Consider the following 23,661-nt stretch of genomic DNA (forward strand, 5'->3'; position numbering starts at 1 on the left):
TACTCATTTGTAAGGCTTAGCAGCATATCACCCGTCTTCACGTCCTGAGCATAATTTTCGTGGAGGTCGGTTTTGCCTTTCATCCATTCGCAGACGATAAATTAAATACCAGTTAGGTACTTGAGTCAATATAATTGCTTACTTCTCTTCCCTTATAACATGATGCCAACATTTGAATATATAAATGTCAATGTATACTCAGATTTAAGGCGATATGCTGGAGGCAGAATTTCTTGCTAGCCGAAGCAAATGCTTAGCAGCATTTCATCCGTTTTTACGCTCTCAGTTCAAATCCCACCAAAGTTTACTTTGCCTGTTTAATGTACAACTTTCAGCACTGCCGTAGTTGTTGTCGGTTTAATTCCTTCCCCAAGATACTAGGAATGTATTTTTTTTTAATTAATTTTTTTTTTCTCAATTTTGGCCAAAGTCGTACGATTACCATAAGCGGGTATTATATATTAGATTCTTTCGAAAGAATCTTCAACATTGTTTAACATGTAAATTTGTTAATAAAATTTTACGAAGAGAAACTTAACAATACTTATAAAGAAACTTTACACCAATTAAAGATGGGACTAATTACATTCCATAGTTTGAAAAGGGAGATGGTCTAAAGTTATTACAATATGTTTTTCTTGTGCTTAGACAGGAGAAAAGGTTCAAAAGCTCAGAAGAAGTTGTAATTTCAACATGTGAATTACGGTTACAGTATATCCGATGGAATCATTAAAGTTTAGGCCGGCTATAATATATTAAATTTTCTCCATTTTGGCAAACTTTAAGATTGAATTCAAGATCTCAAAATTGCAAAATAAATTTATAAATCATTCGGCCAAACAACGTGTACAACGTGTCAATCCGAAAACAACATATTTTCTAGAAATTAGGAAATAAACTCCTATAGTTTGAGAGCATTATAAGTATAATGATAGAAATCTGACTATTGCACAATGATGAAAATAACGATTTATTGGTGGGATGATTGTCAAAATTAGAACTGTTTGAGCTAGGATTTAAGTGTTTCATAAAAATACTGCTTATAAACTTCATAACTATGTTGTAATCTTTTCATAGTAAATTTTTCTAGAAAGAACTGTCATTTTTCTTTGGAACGTTGAGGTGGCTATGAAGCAATCGTGACACTGCTCCATTTCTTCCTATGTAATATATATCAGAAGAGGTAGCACAGCACTGACAAACCTAAGATAGATTGCATATAATGGGATGTGGAAGGGAAGATCTTTTCCAGAGGCTAAGACAGGATTCTTGATACAGAGATAAAATAAAGCTATTCACAACACTATCCACAAGGCATTAGTGAGCTCCTCTATTGTATTTAGAAATATCAAAGCTCAAATTGAAACATAGACATGAAAGAATCCGGACGAGTAGGCGAAATTGTAAACCACAAAGAAAAACAATTTAGTAACTTTAGTAATGAACGAATTAAACGGTGACAGACATGAATCGATAGGATTTAGACCGAAATAAAAGTTACTGTGAGATTTTATATAAATATAATCATGCATGCATGCATACATATATACATACATACATACACTTATCTCAGGACATGCATCCCTCTCTTATGGGATACATTCATAAACACCAACTCAGGGTAAACTAGTGGAATATTCCCATCAAAACTTCTGTCAAATGTAAAGATAACAGGCCGGATATTGTTGTTTTTAATTAATATATATATATATATATATATATATATATATATATATATATATATATATATATATATATCTTTCAAAATCAGAGAAAAAGTGTATATCTATGTACAACTGCTTCGAAAACTCCAGCTTCTATATCCTGACTACGAATTCATGTTCATACCCATCATAATTGGAGCACTAGGTTTTGTTAGTAAATGTCTAAAGGAGAATCTGGAAAAATTGGGATTTTCAGAAAGAGAAGTCGACCGGCTAATTCGTCAGTGGAGAATGTATAATAATTAAAAGATAGAAGAGACATAGATACATACATCTATGTGATTTTCTTTGCAATGTATTTTCTGGTTTAAATAACACATCAGACACTATAAGGGATCTAAGGTATAAGTACAAGAGATGGTTAAATACTGCATAAGGAGTAGACAACTGCACACACACATATATAAACGTTTTCAGTTTCAGATGTACTGCCTTCCATAGAATCATTTATGGAACGCTTCTAAAGCACTCCATATCTCACTGCATAAGATATTCAGCTTATATAAAACTGAAATTACGTAGTGCAACTATATATTCCAAATTCTTCCTAACTTTTGTTCTATCAAGGTTGTTAAAATTATGCGTAGAGATAACTTTCCATGGGGGTGGTCACACGTAATTTATTTCCAGACTATTTTACAGCTCAGCGTCAAGAACCATTTTTGAAGTGTTTCAATACAATAATTTTGAGTGATTTAATGTCCTGTACCAACAAAAGGTTCTCAGATTCCATTTAAAAGCAATTTATATAAAAAACATTATGGAATCATTCGAGTCTATTTATTCTTGTGTCTTAATAAACCCGAGTAGGACCACGTACTACTTGTATTACGTTAAATATACAAGATTTTACATTAAATAAATGGGGATTTTTCATTTCGTTTATAGGTGTTTATTTATGTATTCCGATTTTCTTTATTCACAGTTGATGGATAAATACTGAAATGTTGATTCTGCACTTATTTCAACAAATGAATTTGGAAAATTCTTCTACATCGATTAATTGTTTCTGACACAGACCTTAAGTTTCTTTAGAATCTTCGTTTTATCACAAATTAAACAAATGTCGGGGCACGGTGAAATAGTCACACCCTCCTCACATGCCCTTAGCCCTACCAAACATGCACATGCAAATGTGATTATAGAAGAATAATAATGAAAATATATAAATTTTTAACAAGGAAATAGCAAGAAACGCACATGTATTTCCATAAAAGCACATTACATGTAACCAGGTTCACGCAAGTATACAGATTGGAGTGAATATATATATATATATATATATATGTGCGTGTGTGTGTGTGTGTGTGTGTGTGTGTGTCTGTATAGAAAGATAAACATATATATGGCTGAGTGAAGATCAGGACTATACATGTATACATACATATACATACACACACATGTATACATACATATATATATATACATATGTATATATATACATAAATATATAGTTGTATACATCCATACTCAAATACATATACGCCCATACACATATGTACACGTCTCTGCCTATACAAATTTACTTTCAAACGCTCACATTTCAAAGTGATATTTGAACAACGCATATATACATTCATGTATAGGAATATAGAGATACATGTAAACCTACATATAGTTACATACATTAATATAAATATAGAGAACGGTTTTGTATAATTTGCAAATGCACAGAGCGGTAAATGCGTTACAAAGGAAGAATGGGCTAACAGTACAAATGTGCAATTGATGTAACACAACCTTAAAATATCCACGATTAAACAGAAATCAAAACAGAATTTTGCATAGCATTAGAAAACTGCATTAACTTGTGAGCATCGATCGGTTTGTAAGAGAGAATAGGATGTACACTTGACAACATTTCTGCAGAAGCACGATTGGAAGCAGTAGTACTAGTAGTAAGAACCGAACAAAATCAGCGCGGCAGCAGTTTCGGAGCTTTCTGAATCTGTAGACTATCACTTTCTGACAAAATATCGTTTCCTATTTCAACATTGCCTTGTACGCTATCATAGCTGCATTTTATCCATAGCTAAGAACACTATAATTCGGCTGCCGCTCGTTCCATTTATTCCGACATAAATACATTTATGAATAAATAAAGACAGCCTATACCCTGAAACATAATTTGAAAGAAATGTACATGAAAGAAAAAATATATCTAAAACATGCATAAATCGACAAATTTGTGGGTACGAGTTGGAAAATAAAATCGATTTCATCACACGATTGGTACTTTATTTTATCGATCCCTCATAGATGAGAGGCAAAATTTATCTCGGAGAGATTTGCAACATACCTGTCGATATTTAGTTAATGTTTTGACAATTGACCCTGAAATGAAGGAACAAGTTGTATTTGGCAATGTTAAACACTATATTTTATAGCTATATTTTAATATACTTAAAGTATGTACACCGCTGTTTGACCATTTATTGTGTTAGTCGTCCTTAGATAACATCTCTTCTGAATGTTGTGGTGATATCACAATAATTATTGGTCGGAAAGGAAACTAGTCCCGGCAGAAGCCATTGACAACGCCATAGGCATTGAGGCTTAAATGGACCAACCACATGCTCAAATAAGTATTCATCTCCTCTAATACAGGGAAACACTGAATAAAATAGTCACTTGTGTTGCGAATGGTGCCAATATGATTGAATCACTATAGAACACAATTTAAGCAATGTTTAATTAAAATCGACACCTACGTATCATACCTAATGTAAGCTAACCTTGATGATTTTGTCACTCTTCTATTAGTTCTAGGATAACATATGTTATTCACGTGCTGTGTTAGAAACAATAATCAATAGATATCGGAGTTTCCTTTCGCAAGTTAGCGTAGTAGATCGCCCCAGAAAAGAAACCACCTTTAAGCTTCATGTCATCACTAATATAGTCTCACGTTATTTTGCAAAAGATAAATGAATGGCTAACTATATGTTTATGGTTGCACAGCGTTTGTGTTGAGAGTGTATTTGGAGGTAAAATGACGCGTATTTCGTTTGTTGAAAATGCGGCTGTGGTTGATACTGCTGCCCGGTGGTCTTCATGTAAAAACAGACCCTAACGGTAATATTCAGTTGACTTCGCATAAATTGGATCTAGTACAGTAACACTCAACACTGCTGATCCATTATCTGTGTAACAGAGTTGGCGATGATGGTATTAGCACCCACACCACTGCCATTTACAATAAATTCAATGACTGATACACACACACACACACACATACACACACACACACACACAAACAATGCGAAATAATGGAATTTGAAGCATCACCATGGATGCTAATGACCTTAATTGCATTGTCTCATTTTTTCCATGGATTATGGGTTGTCAAATAAAGCTTGCAAAGGAAGAAATACTTGAGAACTAAAACAAATTCTTCCGAGCTAACGAAACACACCCTGGACAGAATTATGCTCCAGTGATGTAACAACGGTTCTCCGGTAGCAGGCATTTTATATCACCGAATAGCTGTTTTTGTTTAGCTCCATGATAATAACAGATATGCCCATCCCACCTATTGTTATATATCGAATCTGTGACTATGCCAAAAATACTACTCTTTCACATGGTGTATGTCACCTGAGTGACTTTTCTACTTCAAACAGTCCAAACATTTCCATAAAGAGATTTGCGTTTCTACATATGGGCAAAATCATTCCAACCATGACTAAGCGTGTTTCTAGTGCATCAGGTAACATGTGGTCCCTTTAAAATTATAGATTTTAAATGGTATATGGCTTCTATTTCAAACAGGTAGGTGATCAAGTGTGGTCTCAACTGATAATATTTAATATGTTATTGGTTAGTTCTAATTCAAACATGATCAAAATATTCCAGCAGTAGTCTTCTCCTAAGTTCATGGAGCACAGAACCAGTTTATCTCAAGAATCCTTTCCCAAAATGGTGGCAGTGTGATTTTTCGGGTAATTTGCTTGCTGCTTCCACAGATCAAATAATTGTGTAGTGACTCCATTCTTTGGCTCACCTCCGAAGAATGTGCAAATATTAAAATCCGGAAGAGAAGAACAATTTTTCGAAAAAACAAATAGTAACATCAATAATACTTTGTTACATAAGCACTTAACGACGAAATCATAGGATAGAGAACAATATCGAATGATATGCCTTACACACTTCTGGCAATACAGCAGGAGGTGTCTTCCGATATTTACAACATATACCTAATAGAAAATATGAAAATGCTGTTTATGTTTCCATGAAGTCACTTATTTTGTCGAAGATTAACATTTCACTGGAATAGCCTTATGTGGTCTCTCGTGTTGCTGGAACATAAAGACATATTTCTGCAGAACCAAGATTAATGACGCACTCCGTTCTTCAAGAAGGAAGACTCAATGCTGTATTGGGAAGAACAGAGTATTACTGTCGTTAAAAATGGTTCTTGATAGACCTGCTTGATTCTAATTGAGATGGGGGATAAACAACATTTAAAACATCTTACACTCAGGAGGTGAGACCTTACAGACAATTGCTAAAATGATAATATTACAACAGGGGGCGCAGCATCAAGATATGTTGCTAGAATGAGATGGGATTTCGATCACATTATCGCCCTCGGTACGTTTTTATGAAGAACATTTGACAAGAATAGAAAAAAAGTTGTCATTAATAGCATTTGAACATAAAACGTAATTGAAAAAGATAGATATTAAAAATGCGCAACGAAATATTGGTTTCAAATTTTGTCAGAGGACCAGCAGATTCGTGGGGCTGATAAGTCAGTTAAATAGTGTCCAGTGTTCATATCATGCTTATTCTATTGACCCCGAGAATAAGAAAAGCAAAATCAACACTGGTAGAATTTTTTAGTTGGAATGAAAAAAAACTGACGATATTTCGCTGAGCATATTACCCCCGCGCGCTAACGGCTCTGTCAGCTCGCCGCCTTACAGCAAAAATATGCAACGAAATATTGCATATTATTCTGTCGGACATCCTGCTGTTTCTATGAATCCACTGCTCGACATCTACTGCAGCATTATTGATTGATGTTGTATACTATATATAGTAGATTTTGCAGCTTAATATAGTAAGATATGCGCTCCCGGCAAATATAGACTACGACTATTGTTACATCTTAGTTGAAGCTATTCCAGTTCTCTTACATAATTATGAACAAATTCAGGTAAGAGCATAGTCTGTGATATTCACCTGGCATAGAATACTAGACTTCTTTTACTTGATAATAAGAAAAATCAATTCTGATTGGTTTTTACCCGAAATATTATAGTTCTAGTCAATTAAACTAAAGTTCTAACACATTTTTTTCATTTCATGGGTTATATATTCACATAATAATAATAATAATAATAATATGTGCTAAAATCTGAATTTTCAAAAGGACTACGTAATGTAACTGTTAAAAATTATATGTCCTTCACAGAAGACCGGTTCCCTCCTAAAAGCAGAAATGGTACGCTGTTTATTGCCTAGAAATTCATTAAACTTCAAATGCTGATATCAAATACTCTGTGAAAGAAAAAAAGTTCAAACAAGAAAAAAAAAAAAAGGAAATGAGATTGTAAAGATGTTTTGCATCTAGAGAGGGGAAAATATACGTGCATCTTTTTAAGTTCATGAAAAATGGGCTAATGTTGCATTAAGTAGGATATCTGAGCAGTTCTCAGAAGGGAAACATAGAAAAATAATGAAAAAGAACGCGTTATATATACATATATATATACGTATGTATGTATATGTGTGTATGTGCATCTTACTATCTATAAAAATGTTTACACACACACACACACACACATATATATATATATATATATATATATATATATATATATATATATATGATAGATATATGGATATCCATATTCACACACCCACACACGTACATTTTCACAAACATACATAAACTAAGCTAATCAAAATGTGCCTGGGAAATTAGAATTATGGATTTTTAATCCAATAAAGCATATCTAAGCTCGTAAGCAATAAACCCTCAAACCTACGAATTTCTTTCACCGATTTGCACTTCTTTTTTTTTATACTCGTTTGCTGTTTCATTGATACTGAAAGTTTGTATATTTATGATAAACTTTCTGCTATGTCATTATTACTTGAAGTCATTTATTATTCTACTCTCGTCAACTCTTAAACTCAATGGAAGTAAGCAAAATAATGCAAATATATTCTGGAAACATCATTAAAAATTAAGTCTACTTGATTCTCTTGAAATGCTTTGATTGTTTTTGTTTCTTATGTTTTGTTGTTTTCCTGACAAATCTAGAAATAGTTAAAAAAGGAAATTAGAAAGAAAACTCGTCATTCATATGGAGGGTATTGAACCATAAATATAGAAATATAGACACCTTTGTTGAGATAGATTTATATAATATATATTTTACCTACGTAGACACTAATTTATATACACAAACAAATACAGCGTTTTAGACACACAAACACTCATACACACACATATGCGTATATATATATATATATATATATATATTTCTTGTAACTACTATTATACAGAGACAGAAAGATGCTAAGAAATATATATACATATGCATTTTAGGTAGATTTATAAAAAAACATACAATCGTTTTGAGAAAAATATTCCAGAACTCAAAAGTATATACATACACTTATTTATATGTTTCTACGCCCATGCATACACTCACGCACATATAAACACTCATAAACATATAAGTACGTTTACATCTTTGCATATACAAATTAGACATAATTTAATATGGAAAGCTTCGTGCTCCCCCGAGTTTACAGAAAATGTAGATTTGGATCACCTTAAATGCTTTTTAAAAGCTAGATTAAGTTTTCCCCTTCATTTGATGGAAATCCTCGCTTTGATTTATTCAATCATTTAAATTAGTTAAAAAAAATATTTTGGTTCAATTACTGTCGTCATGTTTTCTATTGGAAATGTGAAACTAAACGAAAAAAATAAATAAAAGATGACACACAGAGAATAAGCGACAGAGAGAAGGACAGAAAGAAGGAGAGAGAGAGAGTGAGGTGGGGTTGCTAAAAACGTAATAGAGAGATAAGGACAGAATGAGAGAGAACTAAGGGAAAAAATCACAAGTAATTTTATTAAGACATGCTAATTTTTTTAGCTGTTACTATTTATTCTCTCTCGAAGCAATGAAGTTTTCTCTTCGATCGATCTTAGCATTTGGTTGGTGTCTGCTTCTGGGTTTTGATTCCTCTCCTATCTTTCTCACTCTCTTTATTTCTCTGTTTCTCTTGCTTTTCTCCAGTTTGTAATTTTATGAGCATGTTCTTCAAACAATAAAGGTTTGCAAATGTAACATAATTGTTGAACTTTAAAAAGAAATAAAAACATGACAAACATTATTCTGAATTGGTTGTAGAAGTTGAATAAGCGTTCAGATTATTACTTACTGTGTTTGCAAATTGGCAGAGTGCTTATTGATTCTGTGCCCTATATTTTCAAACGAGTGCCATAAATATTGATTTCTTTTGACTAGAGGGACAACGTGAATTGAATCACTTCTCTCTTCAGTAATATTCTTGTAATTACATTTCAGAATCCAGAAGTAATAAATACAAAATTAGACCTAGTGGAATTTGAACGCGGAGCAGAAATTACCCAAGGCAAATATTAAACTTGCTATGGATCAGGAACATTGATTACTTTTAAAGTTAAGGTCTTTATTGGGTTTATTTGGGGCACTGATTCCAAAAATGTTGTTTTTTTTTTGCCATGATTTATCTACTTTGGCAGATGGAACATACCCATTTATTTGAAGCTGTGTGAAATCACAGGCTGAAATTTGACTCCAGTTCCATCGAAGCTACCATTATTTGGATGCTATTCGTATGTCGGTATATGGAAAACTATTTTTGATTTTATACTCAGTGTAGATCTTACTTATGTTTCAGAATACCTTGAGAGACCAGAATAAGTAATGGCTTGTATATACAATATTAATCCTTCTAGAGAACATTTGTGGAAATGGACTTATGAAGAGATATACCTGAAAGTCATTACGCTTGCTATGGAGGGTTAAAAAGATAACAAAAATCATTGTGTTTTATATTGTTAAGATGAAGGGCAGCGTTCGAAATTATCGACACATGTAGTCATATATGAATATAGTATCAAAACGTGGATCTTTTGCGAAGCAAATGACTTGTAGATCTCCCAACTTATGATGTTAATCAGTCAACTTTGGTGATGTACATTGTAATACATATATGGATACTAAAAATGTTTGTCATGTCTTGCTCACTGCTATAATAAAGCACTTGATATGTAGTGACGACTTAATGAATCTAAAACTCTCAGAGCCTCTAGTTGCGATGACAAGAATATGGTAAATTCTACCAAAAAATGATTGCGTTTTGTTTTCAGAGGAAAATATATTTGCTGCCTTTGCTCTCTGCGGGAAACAGCCTAGTAACGTGCGATGACGATTGCAACGCTTCTGTGGAAAACTGATAAATCATATTACTTGCTAAAGAACGGAAGGTTTTCTCTCACAGCTCCAAGCAAAGCTTTGATGATAGTTCTCTTTAGACAACGGCAAAAAAAACACGGTTGGTTTCGAGTTAATCATTTTGTCGTGATGAAAGGGAAGTACAAAGCTCTCACATTAACTTTGGGAAAAACTGAGGTGTCGAGATAATCAATGGCCAATGTGTGTAATGCAACATTAATGTGCCATCGTGTTTATTCCAGATACTCACGATCCGCCCTTTAATCCTTTTACTCTTTGATGAGCTCAACATTTAAAGTGTTTTTATTTTTACGGAAAGTGATTTAAGTGACAGTCAAGATAATACGTTTTCAATTACTACGTTACAAAGTGGCTGCAGAAAATATCCACGTGACTTCACTTATAAAAGCAATACATGCACATATGACCTCTGGACAAACTAAAGCGCTCTATGCACTTAATATATATCAAGAGTAACGAATTAATAACTGAATGCATTGAGTATGTGTTTACATTGACGTTTATAAAGCAAATCCTCCTGAAGAACACAAAAATAGATGACAGCAATGATTTTTTATTTTACATAAAATCTACATTTAGAAGAATCATTGGATAACACAGCATTTTATGCATGCTTTTCATTTATCTTAGTTGAAGAAAACTGCTCTAACAGTGATGAAACAGACAAGCATTCAGAATTACGCCAAGGAACGAGTTGTAAGCTTAAGAAAATTGGCTGTAATATTCATATAAATTGACAATATATACCCAATCAATTAAACTGCTTGAGGACAAAGATTTAAATAAACTGCATCCAGACAAAATTCCATAAAGTGAATTAAAAAAAAAAAAAACCAAAACGTAAGAAGATACTGGCGACGGTGGGTTACATCGCAATGATAGATTCAATTTGGGGCATTCAAATAGTCTAGGAAAATCTCATTCCACGAATTCTAATAAAAGCAGTATATCTTTTTACTGTTTTGCATGACTGATTACCAATATTTCTGACTCACAATCCATGCAGAGTCACTTGCATAGAAATCTCAGTCATGTTGCTGAGAAGAACTGAAATATTTTCAGTCAGGAATCAGGAACACAAACAAACCTAACAAGGTGAAGAGTTTGTGTTCATGCATGCATACATTGATGCATACATGCACACATACATACATGCACACATACATACATACATACATGCGCACATACATACGTACATACATACGTACGTACATGCATATATTCTCACATATGTACATAAATACATGTATATATGCATACATAAATACATTGTATAGTCATGCACCTGAATGCATGAAAATACATATAAAACAAAAACACAAATCTGCACAAGCACTAACTGCGAATATGGCACGTGTATACACATATACGTGGACATATACTCAGTCGATGTTGTTGAAATCCCTATGAAGTAGCCATAGATCTCGGTTAGATACCGACTCTTTCTCTATCGGCAAGAAAGCTTGAAATATAAACCAATAATGACATAGATAGATAGATAGATAGATATGGGAGAATATACAAATAATAACAACAGACGAGGACAGGTGGTGTAAATAACAAAAGTATATATTAGTATGACGCTCGGGAATAGGGAAAGTCTTTGACGTTTCGAGCTACGCTCTTCAACAGAAAGAATACGGAGAAAAGGAGAAAAACACGGAGAAAAAAAATTGAATAGTGTTCAGTCAACGGTCAATCATAATAGATAGATAGATAGATAGATAGATAGATAGATAGATAGATAGATAGATAGATAGATACATATATACATACATACATACATACATACATACATACATACATGATACCATGATCTGAGTTCATTCGCTTGGTTAAATTTTGCACAAACTTTTTCAAGTACAATGGCCCATCTTTCTGTGCCACTTTCTTCATAAAGTATATTTAGGTACGGAATATTGAAATTAAATATAAAAATATAAACAATTTTCATTTGTTTTTGCTTTTGCTCACCATAAATACCAAAACAAGCAATGCAGGGACTTTCCTAAAGAGCTTTTATGCATTCTGCGTTCTAGCCTTGCTGGAGACATGAATAATTATTGAGCACGCATGTACACATACACACACACATGCACGCACGCACGCACGCACGCACACACACACACAGTCGCGCACTCGTTCAAAATACACAAAGAATCGGATAAAAACGCACAGAGAAGCACTCACAATGTCATAATCGTCTGTTCACCATAAAATGTTCGATAAATTTGAAATATTCGCAGCACCATTGCAGAGTAGCACAAGATGTGTTGTGGCATTTATTACGAACCTTTCATTGCAAATTGAAATTACGATGAGCTTAACTCTGATATATGTCGACGTCGAATGGATTACCGGTGTACTGAATGAGTAATAGCGGTGTGAGTATAACCTATCCTAGCCATCAAACCAATATGAATACGCAGTTGCTTGGTACCAGCTTCAAAACTCTACATCAAATATGTAATATATTTTCTATACCGTTTTATTTCTCCTGCACCAATTATACAACATATTCAGCAAACCATCGAAACTATTTTTTGTTTCATTTCTCATTTTTTATCATTTTTAATGTATTTTTATTATTTCGTTTACGTGATTGATTGCCTCAACGATCTCTCTGGAATTTCAACAAATACAGACATTAGAAAATGCTTTGCTTTTATTTATCGGTTACTGCTAAGGAAAATAATAATAATATTGAAGATGGTGATGTTTGTTTTCACAGATATTTTCTGTTTAGCAAGTTATTGGGACATATATGCCAAACTTCATCCAACTTGTCATATGTTATGCGGACAAAGTGTCATACATAAAATGGTAAACGACACAGAATTTAAATACATTCAAACATAGCAACAGAATTTATTTAAGATATTCTTAATAGTTCGTTGTACAATATACGCGGAAATATGTGAAGAAATATGATCTTCAGTATTTCTTGCATCATATATTTTATAAACTTTGTGAGATTTTTTGGTTCCGATCTTACAAAAGAAAATAATGGTGACAACTTAGATATATTCGTCAATTTTGATTTCTACAACTGCAGCCAGTATGTAATTGCAGTGGTAGCAGCAGGAGTAGCAACAGCAGCGGGGCTTGGGTCACTTTTAATATGCTAAATATGTAGAAATGAAGATGATGAGATAACACTTCCTACTGGTCACGCAACTACTGCTGCCAAAACCACAATCACCACTTTTACTACTACTTATAATGATAGTAGTAGTAGTAGTAGTAGTAGTAGTAGTAGTAGTAGTAGTAGTAGTAATAATAATAAGGAGAAAAAGAAGAAGAAGAAGAAGAACAACAACAACAATGGTTTCAAATTTTGTCACAAGGGAGCAAGTTTGGCGGAGGAGATGAGTCGATTACATCGAAACCAGTTTTCAACTGGCATTCATGTTATCGACCCCAAAGTCGACCTTGGTGGAATTTGAACTCAGAACGTAGAGCAATGCAGCTAAGCATTTCGCCTGGCGTGATAACAATTCTGCAAGCTCACCGCATTTATAATAATAATAATAATAATAATTAGAATAAATCTATCTACTATAGACACAAGGTCTGAAATATGGGGGAGGGGAATAGGCGATTACATCGACTAGTGAATATGAAGAAGGTGAATATAATGCTAATTATTTGTGAGTTCTTGGGGGGTGGGGGCAGTGTGAGAAGGGTTAAAGAAAAATAAAAAGGAAATCAGAACACAGAGCCCAGTAAAGCTGTTACAAACATAGAGCCTGAATGGCACGACCATTTTATCGACAGACAACGAAGAAGTATCATCACCCAATAATATTGAAGTTTTTGTTATAATGTGGATCCTCGTCCACTTGTATGTTATTGTCGGTACTGTAATATACCTGCCTCCACTATTATATTGTTGTGGGATTCCGTGTCTTATTATCTTTGACTCGTCTGTCGTGCTATCACTGATAGCTCCGCATGACAATGAATTTGAAACGTCTAACCTGGCGGTAATTCGAACTCGTACGTCAGACGTAACTCACACTGAGTCCAACTGAGAACTAGTGCAACCACTACTACTACGCACCTCCTATAACGACCGACTGTATGACTATATACATGCTAAGTCATACCTCTTTGTCACTACGACAGTTTTGATACGTTACTATTTGTTCACAAAGAACAATTATCAGAGCTGACTTATTCTTTTGGTTGTTCAATTAATGCCTGATTTTATTGAAGTTAAAGGTTCATTAATTACGCCGTATAGATTTGCGTCTTGTAACAAACTCATTTGTTGTACAAAATTACTATCTGTCTGCCTTCTAATTTAACAGATATACGTTAAATTTGCATGAACATTGTGTTGATAACTTCGACTTCAGATCTACATTGTACCCTTAATTTTAGTGAGTACAGACATCGATATATACATCATAGCTCACTTCTTAATGAAATTGTTTTGATTCGAAACCGCTTTAATAAGATATTGTTATCAATAAAAACAAAATGAAAATCATTTGGACTCTATTGACCATAAAAAGATCATAGACAGTGGTAACTATTTATAATGTCACCGATGATTCAAAGCAGCAGTTCTACATCAGAGTCCATATGACACCTAAGAGTCCATATAAAATTACGTGTGCTCAACACAGGCAAAATAGTAAATATTTGAGGCGTTCAGGAAAAAAAGTTTGCTATAAATTAATTTATCCCAAGAAACAACTACGTCGCTTTTGTTAACACTGTGCATTGTTCAAATTGCATCTTGTCACTAAAGGATATTCTCTCACAGAATGCCATTGCAAACCTATACAAGAGAATGCGTGAAAACCAAAATAGGAGTTTTGAAAGAAATTTCAATAAAACTAGTTTCGTACATCGAATGATTATGGGGCAGGGCGCCAGAACAATAAAAATGAAAAGGATTCATAGGTAAAAAATGGTTGAGATCCACCGATCTGAGGTAAAACTAAGTAGGCTGTTGTAGTTCTCTTGTATGTTTTAGAACGCGAAATGATTAAAGCTACATTTAGGAATGAGGAAATGTAACAGATGCAAGGAATAGCAAATTGTTTCGCTGTCAACTGCTACTACAGTATGGTGCTAATCTAATACAAATATAAAGGTTCATATATGTGTAACTGAACAGCAGAACCGGCAGAACCTAGGAAAAAATGTCTCAGGTTATTTCATTTCTCAGCTTCATGTCATGGTTTTCAAATAATTGGGGGATGGCCTTCATAGTCTTGAAAATAAAATACTAATGATGATCGAAGTGACGGATTCAGTAGATTAATGTCAATGTGCTTTTCCTTAATGCACAAAACATAGTTCAATCCTCATTAAAATTGACAAATTTTAGACAAGGTAACGCTATCATAAAGTCTGTAAGGCTCAACATTTCTGAGGGCAAATTCGTTGCTTTTAAATGTACAGGCAAACATCAACGGAACCTTTGCTGTTCTAATGAAATAGATTTAATAGTTTGATCAGGTTCTCCGCTGTTTCTCTCACACTCATTCCCTTAGACATTCTTATTCGTCTTTCACCACCATCGCCATCTCTCTCTCATTCTCTCTCCGAATATATATATATATATATATATATATATATATATATATATATATATATATATATATATCGGCGCAGGTGTGGCTATGTGGTAAGAAGCTTGCTTCACAATCACATTAGTTTTCCTCAGTGCAAAAAAAAAAAAAAAAAAAAAAAGAAATACATATATATATGGATTTATATCGTCCGGTGGCATATTCCAGTTTCTCTGTGGTATAATCTGTCTTGCGAGGGAGTAAACATAACATTCCCTGAATAATTAAGTTTTGTACATCTGCCCTCGGAATGCAAATTGCCCTCCTTCTTGGGCCTCTTCTCGTTCTGATTTCCAACATCCTGGAGGTTGATTTCCCTGATGCGATCGATTTACGACTCCGTCTCGAAATACGACTTGTGCAACAGTTAGAAACAATTGTTGCGAATATTATACAAGGCAGAATTCATAGCATACTGGACACAATTCTTAACGGCATTTAGTCAGTCTTAAGCTTCTGAGTTCAAATTAAGCCGGGGGGCGACTATATATTCCATTCTTTCGAAGTCGATAACATAACTACAAACTGAGCACCTGGGTTGATATGAGAGAATTCTCGCTCCGCTTCAAAACTGATGGCTTTGCACCAAACTTAGAAAGCCTTTTTAGAAAGAGTTACATATAGCCCTGATATAAAAGTATTGTTAGTACGTTGGACTTAACACTTAGCGACATTCCATCTGTCTCTAAGTTCCGAGTTCAAATTCAGCCGAGGATGAATTCTCCTTGCCTCCTTTTAAGATCAATGAAATGACTTCAATAATGGACTTTTATTTATATTTGCAGTCTGCTATAGTCAAAGGTCAGAGTCTATCGATTTGGTAATCGACTAGCCGACTCTTCTAAAATACTTCAGGCCTGTTGCCTATAATATTGAACTGACTCTCACGCACCTGGCTGTCAGACGACTGAACGAGTCTCATAAATTGATGAGTCTGTAGACAGTTGAGATCGAATTGTGGAAGCGTTAGTCTCGTTATCGATTCTGCATTGGAGTAGTGTTATTGTGCGAACAGTTGTAATAAGATAACTAATTCTTGTATAATTTCTTATTGTTATACGGTTATATTTGGGGTCAATATGTATGTATGTATGTATGTGTCTGTTTCTGTATGTGTCCGTCTCTCTATGGGCATGTCTCTACAGAAGAGCCGCAAAAGAATAATTATCAGATTCAATTCTGTGTAATTTGTTTGATTAAACATTCAAGAGTTGTCCCAGGATTGCCACAGTCCCCTACGTAACAATATTACGTTATAAATGAAAAGGTCCGAAATGTCAGATAGTCAAATTACAACGGGCGGCAGAAATGGGCCTTTCGTGTTTTACGCCAAAAGACAAAGATTTGAGTATAGATTAGTTGCTATTTCTAACAAGCTGAGCGACCGCTTTGCGTATACATTGTGTAAGATGGGTCGGCCACGTTATCAGGATATATGGTAATTTTCTCCCGGAAATGTTCTTCGGAGAGCTATCAACCGGTGTTTGCAAGCACTGGGAACCCAAGAAGAGGTACAGGGACCATCTTAAGCTTGTCTGCAAGTCTTGCAAAATGCTGTCGTCCCAGCTTGAAGATTTTGCTCGGAAGCGGCAAACCTGGCGACGAAGGGGCCGCACACTTTGATGTAATCTGACGTGAGAAACTTGAGAGAAGGCATCAACATCGTCTTAGACTCACCAAGAACATAATGGGTAGCTTGCCATCTACGTACAAGGACATGCCATTCCAGGATCGGACTGTTTACACATCTATCAACTCACAGAATGTAGGATAAGTGTCCAACAGAACAATGTCGTCGTCAACATTGACGGACAGCTATCAGCTATAAGTAAACATGAACAACTGAAATGGGTTATGGTGTTAAATATTCATGCACTAATTGCTTTAATGAGGTTTCTTGTTACACATATACTAATGGTAGACGTAGTACATGTGATTGTTCCATATGGGGCTGCACATCGCTAGCAATGTTCCTAGTGGTGTTCGTAGTAGTAGAGTCACTAGTAGCAGTAGTAGTAGTAGTAGTAGTAGTAGTAGTGGCGGCAGTAGTGGCAGTAGTGGTAGTAGTATAATAAGGAAGAGGATAAAGCGATGGAAAGGTAGCAGTAGTAGCTATAGTAGACGTAGTGTCAGGAGTAGTAGTTGCGTTATTATTATTAGTAGTAGTAGTAATAGTAGCGGCGGTAGTAGTAGTAGTAGTGGTAGTAGTAGTAGTAGTGGTAGTAGTAGTAGTAGTAGTAGTAGTAATTGTGGCAGCAGCATCTTTCTGCTTAGTCAAACGTCGCTCGTATTCAAGAAGAATCAGGAAACAAAGGCATTCCGGCCACGACTATCCCGTCAATTATATAAGTGATACTATGTTATCAGGGCTTCGTGGTGCTCGTTCGACCGTAGTATACTATATATAAATATTTTTTTTTTCTTTATATATATATATATACACACGGATTTATTATACGTCAGCAGTAGTAGCAGCAGTTGTATCATAGTTAGTGGTAGTGGTGACAGAAGTAGTGGTGCTAGAAGTATTAGCAGTAATGGTTGTGATAGTGGTGGTGGTGGTGGTAATGGTAGTAACGGACATGATGGCGGCAGCTGTAGTTGTGAAGCTAAGTATGGTGGTGGTGGTGGTGGTGGAGGTAGTTGTGGTGTTGGTGGTGGTACTGGTGGTTGTGGTGGTGGTGTAGGTGTCAGGAGGGGGTGAATCAGTGACGGTTGTTGAATTATTGATCTCCATTTCAATGGAGTTGATTTCAATTAACACAAATACACAGAAAGGAAAAGTAAAAGAAAAAAAAAATGCAAAAATAAAAAAAAAACCAAAAGCAATAATAAGACAAAATAAAAAAAAACATCATAACCCAGAAAATATAACGGAGATAAATCAATGCCACTAAGTATATTTGGCGGTGGTGGTGTGGTGGTGGTGGTGGCGGTGGATGTGATGATGATGATGATGATGGTAACAATAATACTAGTCATGGTGATGATGATGATGATGATGAGGGCGGCGGTTAAGGTGGTAGTGGTGATGGTGGTTGTGGTTATGGAAGTGGTGGTGTTGATAGGGATGATGTTGATGGTGATGATGACAGTGGCGGTTTTTCAGGTCGCTGTATGGTGTAGGTGATGTTGGTGGTGATATTAACAGCAGTAGCAGTAGTAGCAGTAGTAGTAGTAGTAGTAGTAGTAGTAGTAGTAGTAGTAGTAGCAGTAGCGGTGGTGGTGGTAGTAGTAGTAGTGGTGGTGGTGGTAGCGGTGCCGGAGGTGGTAGTAGCAGTAGTAGTAGTAGCTGCGGTGGCGGCAGCAGCAGAAGTAACAGTGGTAGTAGCAGCAGCAGTAGTAGGTTGTGGTGGTGGTGATATGTGGATGATGATGATGATGACAGAGGGGTATGTTTAGAGTGATGACGATTATGCGTGTGACGATATGCGTGTGACGATAATGATTGCAAATTACAATAATGATGACAACGATAATGATGAGGATGATGATGGTGATGATGATGATGATGATGGTGGAGGTAGTGATGATGATGATGGAGGAGAAGGCGGTGGCAGTGTTGTTAAGAATCGTGATGATGGCGACGCAGTCGATGTTGGAGATTATAATGAGGACAAAGATTCTCATTAAGAAGTTGTTAATGACGATGAGATATTAATGATAATAACGGAAATAACAAGTGTTGGAAGAAGTTCCGATGATGGTGATGATGATGATGATGGTGATGATGATGATGATGATGATGATGATGATGATGATGATGATGATGATGATGATGATGACGGCAACGATAAAGATGATAGTAGTTATGTTAATGGCGGTGATATGTAAATTAGTATAGGTGATGATGATAGTTTTAATGATAATTATGACAACGACGTGGTGTTGGCGACGGTGGTCATAATAGTTAATGAAGATGGCATTCCTGATGTTGATGGTTAGTATGATGTTGATGCTGATGTTCAGCTGCAGGTCATCCATCATTTATAAAAGTGCAATGATCAATTCAATGTCTTTCCAGCGATGATTTCTCCGTATTGAAGGAGTATATTAGGACTTTATACGGCGTCATCATTTGTTTTTGTTTTGTTTTCTTGTCTTTTCGAAGAAATAGTATTGTGTGAGGAAGAACTAGATAACTTTCTTTTTTAACAGAATAATCAACCATATAGAGGATACTCTATGATGATGATGATGAGGTGATGATGACAATGTTAGCGTTGCTACTACTGCTGATACTAGCAATAATGAAGAAGAACAACAACAACAAGAACAACAACAACAAGAACAACAAGAACAACAACAACAAGAACAACAACAACAAAAACAACAACAACAAAAGATGATGATGATGACGATGAGGAACATTTTGATGATGATGAAGTTGATAGCTATACGGACGATAATGATGATGATGATGAGGACGACGATGATGACGACGTCGATGATGAGGAGGAAGACGACGATGATGATGATGACTTGGAGGAGGGTTATGATGATGGAGAAGAGAATGATGACGAGTATCATGTTGATGAGGACGACGTTGAGGTGCTGAGGCTGTTGATGATGACGATGTTGATGACGATAAAGATAACGATGACGAGGACGATGACGATGACGATGATACTAATGATAATGCTGATGGTGGCAGTGATGATGATGATGATGATAAGGGTGGTGGGGTGGTGGTGGTGGTGGTGATATTAACATTTATGATGACAGTGGTAATTGTGATGACAGTGATTATTGAATAATCATGTGATGTTTCGGAGAGCGGCGAGGATTGCGATGATGAAGATGGTAAACCGGTTCCTTATTGAGAAGATTCGTGAGTTTGATAATAATTTTGATGTTGATCGTTGTGGATATTATACCCGATAACGTTGGAAATATTGTTGTTGCGGTTGTCGACGATGATGATGATGAAGTGAGAAGATGCAGGAAGAAGATGGACACGATGACAATGAGGGGGAAGCTGGAGGATTTATAATAAGACGTATTCAATGTAACAAACAGTAGAGACGTTCTGAAAACATCTCTACTTATTGTTGAACATCTTCAAAACATGAAAAGCAAAAAAAAAAAAAGTACATACATACATATATATATATATATATATATATATATATATATATATATATATATATGAGACAAAAAATAACTAAAACAATAATGAATTATGTTTTCAATCCACGAAATCTTTTGAAAATGTTCACGTCATGAAATACAGAAACAAATGGTTATTTCTTTTTCTTGTTTTATGCTATTTTGCGTCCTTTGATTTCAAGCTAGAAAACTAAAATATACATGCATAATAAAATAATAGAAAATTCAGGGGAAGATAATCGACGCTAATAACAATAAACTGTGAATACGACTGTTTATAGTATTATCATCAACTACCGTTATCAAAGTGTGAATAATAATCATCATCATCATCATCATCATGTTCAACTCGTCAGTCGTCCTCATCGTCGTCTTTAATGCCGTCATCGTCTTTGACGTCACCGCCGTAGTGGTGGTGGCGGTGTTGATGTTGTATTTAACTCCAGAAATTGAATACCGCGATAAAAAAAAAAGTATCGTTAATAGGAAAATATAAAGAAAGAAAATAAAGAATAAGAGAAAAAAAATACGGAATACATTTTATATTCGGAAAATCTGTTGACAACATTCTTACGGAATCCGAGTCATAAAAAATTGTTTGCAAAATAAAGAAAGAAGCAAAACAGGAGAACCGGAAGCAGTACGTTACATCTAAAGTTACATTTGAGATACTGAGATATTTTCTCAATAAATGATGAAAATTTTGCAGGCAGATGCAAATCCTTCCTAATTTTGTTTCATAGTTGTGAGGTGTTTGTATTTGTTATTCTTATTATTAGAGAAACATTAATATTATTACCATTTCATTTATTATTATTATTATTATTATTATTATTGGTATTATTATTATTGTTATTATCATTATCATTATTATTATTATCGTTGTTGATGCTGTTGTTGTTGCCCTTCTTCGTCTTATTATCATTATTATTATTATTGGTATTATTATTATTGTTATTATTATTATTATTATTATTATTATCGTTGTTGATGCTGTTGTTGTTGCCCTTGTTCGTCTTATTATTATTATTATTATTATTATTATTATTATTATTATTATTATTATTATTATGTACATTATTATTTATGGTTTGAGAAACACATCAAGAATTTCCTTTCCTCCATATTGCTTTTTATTATTATTAATGCAGTTGCTCTTATAAAATGTATTGACATTTCTCTTTAAGGAAATCCAGCATTCTACAACAGGCAAACACACGAACACACCTAAGCTGAGACACACGATACGAAGTGGAAATTTTCTTCACGCACGTGCACATTCATATTGCTACACACACATACACATTATCAGGCTCTTATTTCTATGAATTGGGAAAAGTATACGTAGCTTCAGGAACCGTGATTTAATTGCGAACGAATATTCGACTTCGAACGCGTGTTTATGATACACTAATGCATCATAAACACACCGATGCCTCGTGCAAATAAATATACAAAACATTTCAGATAGCAGAATTTCACTTGACGAGTGATCATAAACTTGCCTAAGAGAATGTTATCTAGCTAACTACACTGTCTGATCACGCATTAGGAGCGTATACCATTTCTAAGGAAATGTTCTATCTGTATGAAACGTGTTTGAAGGCGAATAAGGTATCTTTACAATTAATAATTTATTACGTCAATAGAATAGTATAATTCATTTCAATTGCTAACGGTTGTATATGTACTGCAGTGAGACATTTCGATAACATCTTTGCTAGAACGAGACACTGCATAGAAAAAGTAAGTATTCCACCCGCTAAGAGCTTTTCCCACCTGTTTGAAAGAGACAACATAAAGATGAAGTCCAACAATATGAATAAGTTGTTCTGAATCACAAGGTCCGCAATGCAAATGGTTTATAAGACTACCGATAGTAAGAAACATGCATATAGAACCTTCTGCGCCATACGATGCCACTGCCGTCAAAAAGGTATCGTACACCTGAACAACGAATACTTCAAAAGCATTTCAATCTATAAATCAAGGATAACAGTAAACATAGATTCCGACCGCCAAGTTCCTACTACAGTAAGTTGAATAATTACATAATATACGAGGCGTTAGTGAAAAGTTCATGGGTTGCGTAAAAGAAAATGAAGGAGGATAAGTTATGATTGTATCCAACATATTCCACTCTCAGATTCACACTGTTATTGCAACGGTCATTCAATCTTTTTTTTAAACGTTATAAAAGAACTTGGGTCATTCGGCATCCAACCAGGCCTTTCGTGACTACCTTAAACACAGCAACTTTTCAGCACTCAATCGATATTTATATATGTAAAAAAATACATCTAGTAAAGCAGAAAAGACAATCTTTCATGTGCAACCGAACAAAATAAAAGCAACACAGTGAAACAGGTGAATGACCACGGAACGCTGAGTGGCAGGAAAATTCAACAATTACAAGATATCGTACAAAAAAATATATATCTAAGTCCAAAGCATAACGTGCGTCTTGTGCAGTTTGTTGTTACGTTGTATACTACGCACTTAACACGGTAAAAATCACAAACGCAGAGGTTTCTAATTGATTTATATATACAAACAAACATGAATCAAAGTATGTGTTTGTGGGTGTGTGACGTTATATCATTATGTAAAAATCGTTACAAATGCACACACACATACAGACACATACATCCATACTAAACCCATCATATACAGAAATTAATATATATTTATATATATATGTATTTATATATATATATATATATATATATATATATATATATATATATA

This window comes from Octopus bimaculoides, chromosome 21 (genome assembly GCF_046866305.1).
Source record: "Octopus bimaculoides isolate indiv1 chromosome 21, ASM4686630v1, whole genome shotgun sequence".
Taxonomy (NCBI): domain Eukaryota; kingdom Metazoa; phylum Mollusca; class Cephalopoda; order Octopoda; family Octopodidae; genus Octopus; species Octopus bimaculoides.